Below are 4,380 nucleotides of genomic sequence, written 5' to 3' on the forward strand. Positions count from 1 at the left end.
TTGCAAATGATTTACTTTCTGAATATTATTCTTTAGCACTATTTCTTGACTTCTATTTTTTCTTAAATTTACTGTATTTTCAATTATGATGGGAATAGTTAAAATAGTTTTTATGATATTTGAATCTGCTCAACATGGCCTTGATTCAACGGACTTTTTTAGGATACGTACCGCCATCTTGGTTTTGTTTTGAATCACGAATTTATTATAGACAATGAAAATTGGTTAGCTTGCTTTTTGGTTCAACAAAACAAATGAACAATATTAAAATGATACATAAAATAAAAACATATCAAAACCCTTTATAAATCAAAATATACTATTTACTCATAAAGAGCATATTACAGTATATGTTGTTACTTATTGCCTCTTAAAAAGGAATTTTCTCCAGAAGGAGAAATTCACACTTTGGTCTATGAATTTTGAGCTTAGTCAACTCTCTGGGCTATTAAATGGTATTGAGAGATGATACATAAAAGACATTTGCTTTTAGTGGATCAGAAGATTGTATATTAGTATTTATTGACACTAATACATTAATGAATATCACAACATGTTATGTTGTTATTCATTCTTAGCATTGTAGTAATTACAAGAAATAATACATATATACAAATATGGTGTTGGTGTAGTGATTGTATTGGTTCACGTTTCAACAGCTTGCATGTGCCTGGTGGCTCATAACGGTTACAGCTAGAGTGGTGTTCAGTAAATAGTAGCGGGGTCGCTACAGTGCTCCCTTTCTACAGGATTCTTGGGTGATGTCCTGTGATGGATGTTAGTTTATAGCTTTGGGTGCAGCTATACTTGTTGCTATTTTCTATGGTTGCAGCGATCTTTGTTGTTAATCTTACCCCACCTATCAAGTGTCTTGATTTCTTCCATGTTAAAGTTTGTAAAGTCCGTGGAAGTTCTGCACCATCTTCTATCAACTGATAACAGGGAAATAGAGGCTTCTGTCTCCTTAAGAATAAGCTAGCCTGTGGTTATATCCTTGATGGTAAGGCAGCAGTGAGATTGTTTTTGAAATGTTTATAGAGTGAATCTAATGGATCAGATAATTTCACTCCACCCAGCTTCTAAATCCTCCAGTCATTGAACCTAATGTGTTAAAAGGGGAAGTATTTTTTCATATTGAAAACAAATTTCCTTAAATAAAATTAGAATATAGATGTATAACATACTGTTAGAAAGCCAAATATTTTAGAAAAATTAATATGTAACATATAAAGTCATAAAAGATAATGTAGAGTACTGAAAAATACATATTTAAACTGAATTTATAAATAAATGTTTCTGTGCTTCCATGGTTGTGAATTTTTTAAATAAAATGAATGTTTTATACTTGTTACTTGATTTAAAAAGAGAGCATTTGTTGTTTTATTGCTTACTATACAGAGCCAATGAAGATCTGGTGCGGAATCATGTTACTTTCAGCACACTACTTGAGCAGAAATTAATGTCTACGTAAAGTAAGTAGAGTGGTAAGTCAGAATTGTGAGTATCAGTTTTTTTAAAAGCTTTTTTACTATTGTGAAAATCTATGTTACCTTAATAATTCTCTTCACTAAACCCTATTAAAACCTACTAGAATATTTACAAGATCAGACAAATATAATTCTCTCATGATGAATTTAAAATTGATAACAGCCTCTGTCTGCGTACCCTATTAAAAGAATGTCAGACAGAACTAGTTCTTTGTCTGATTTTTTTCATTATTTATTGAAATTTACTAATGTATAATAAAATACAATAAGTAACTTGAGTGAGTTAGATGATGATTGTGAGTTAAACACATTGTCGAGATAGTCGTGTTATATTAGATGGTTCTTACTCCAATTGAAGATATTAGGTACTGCATAAAAGAAGGCCTGAACAATGTTCATAAATGTTAGGTAGCTGGTTAGGATAAGAATGGACCAGATGAGCCTTAATAGGTATGTGCTCTAACTCCACTCAGCAGGGTTGGACCTGCAGTCGCATGGGGTAGGCAAGTCCAATAGGTACGAGTTGTAGTTCATTACAGGAAGAAAGTTCCCCCTGCAGTTGTAAAGGGGAATGTAAGTCCTACAGGCAGGAGCTGTAGGTCTTTACAAAAGGAGAGAAGGTATAGGAAGGAGGAGAGATCTAGAGGAGGGAGAGTGAAATTAAAGACAATATGCATTTCCAAAAATAGCATTAAAATGTACTGATCCACTATGTATTTTACTCACTACATCCTAAGGATGAGAATTCCTGAAGAAAAATTCGCACTTAGACCTACTTATTGGTTTTTTGAAAAGCTATGTCTCCAATGTTAATATCTGTTAGGGCTAATTTGTTAGATGATTTACTCTCCTATAAATGATCTTTTTGGTGTTCTTGTGTTGTTGGTTGTTTTAATGATATAGAGCTCCGAATGAAAAATTATTATTTTTTTTAACATTTTGAAAAAGCCGCTATTTTTTATTCCCTCTACCTATACTTGGCAGACTCAAACAATTTTGACTAGTAATTAGACATAGTTTTCATTATATTAATAAAAAATTGGGGTGAAATAACTGTATTTTTTTCTTGCCTGCTCTTGTACTGGAAGTCCCTTGTCAAGATGAAGTTCTAAGTAGTGGGGGGGGGGAGCATTGTTACAATACATCACGCTACTTCTTTCACTTGTCAATTCAGGATGATAAAATTCTGTTTGACTATGGGATGATACTGTTCTGTTACTAAGAGAATTAGTATTTCTAGCAATGTGGAAAACAAATAAAATCTTTATTAATGTCGTGAATATAATAACAAAAGGTAATGAAGCCGTAGCAATCGGGAAAAATCGGCAGGTCTCGGCTTTTCCCGTTCGAATCGAATGATTCTAGTTTTCCTTTTTATCTCCTTTAGTAATAAATAAAATTCTTTTATATTTTGTATTTATCCATGGTCTATTCTTGCTAACAATAAGCACTGTTATTTTTTCAAATAAAAAAATTAAGGCTTCTTTAGGGGAAGATTTCTTGAAAATTGGGCATTTAACCTCTGTCAGACTGTTTCAATGAGGATAAAACCTAGCTGATATAGAAGAGCACTTAATTACTCATTGTCAATTAGTATGAGCACTTAACTACTCATTGTCAATTAGTATGAGCACTTTATTACTCATTGTCAATGAGTCATTGATCGACCGAGGTTAATCAAAATCGTTCTGGAAAAATCGATTTTCTAAGTGACTTCCGATCGATCGAGTTTACATCCCAGGCAAATACCTAACATGAATATGTAATTCCAGTTTCATAGGACTTTTAGTTTTTGTTCGCAGACCATTTCGGGATACTTGGTTATTTGGCCTCCAAATGAACAGTTCCGTCAAACACTCAGAATTTGGAATTTCGCACGATCAGAATATTTTCCCTTACTATATATTCCATTTATAGGTAAGTGAAATTAAAAAGGATACTGTAGGGCTGAATGTCATGTGTTTACAACGAAGAATAAGATTGGTTATGTTTTTTTTTTTTAAGTCTCCAACTATGACAATTTGAATTTTCTATATCAAACTAAATTATATTTCGCCAAACTAAGCACATTATATTGTAGAATTTGTACAAGCGGAAAGATCTGATCGTTCTGCGATAAAAAAAATTGGGAGTTACATACCGTTCAGTCTGAATTGTGCAAATTGTTGTTGAGTAGAGATGATTATGCTGGTTGGTAATTGTTGCAATCAACCTGCCATCTTTTTGCATCCTTCTTTTCAATATTTTATTTTTATCTTGAAGGACCCATTTTTTTCTGTTCTACAGGGACAATGAAGCTGCCCTTGGCCTTCTCCACTTCTACTCATCGTTCTTCTGTCTCTACTACTTTGTCTTGAACTTATGATCTTAAAATTCTGTTCACTGAAATTATTGTCCTGCTTTTTCAGAGAACTGTTCACCTGTGTTGCGGCCAACATATGGTCCACAAATCGATTATTGGAACATGTGATTTTTATTAAGTCGAAAACACAAAGCAACTACTTTCTGTTGTTTTTTATACTGAAAATAGACAGACGTCTTCTTAGAGTCTCAGTGTGCACACACATATCGTCTCCATTGTCTCCTCACTACATACTCGTAGTTGCCAGTATTCTGGCCATCTGCGCCAGCTTAAATTATTTTAGCCACGGCGGGCGGACTACTTCGGCTCATCCTGCAAGAGGACAAGGCGGCCGGACGTACGTCGATCTACTTCCACCAGAACATCCACTCAGGACAACCACAACCGCGGCCCCATCAATCACCGGTTATATAAGACTTTTTTTTCTCCTCTCGTTTAATTCATGTAATTTTGTGATATTTTTAAGCTTTCTTTTTTTTTTAGTTTCTGTATTTTTATATATTTTGTGTTCCTTTTATTATGTTCACTTAT

Source organism: Halyomorpha halys, unplaced genomic scaffold, assembly GCF_000696795.3.
Source record: "Halyomorpha halys isolate HHAL.00 unplaced genomic scaffold, Hhal_1.1 Scaffold1064.1, whole genome shotgun sequence".
Taxonomy (NCBI): domain Eukaryota; kingdom Metazoa; phylum Arthropoda; class Insecta; order Hemiptera; family Pentatomidae; genus Halyomorpha; species Halyomorpha halys.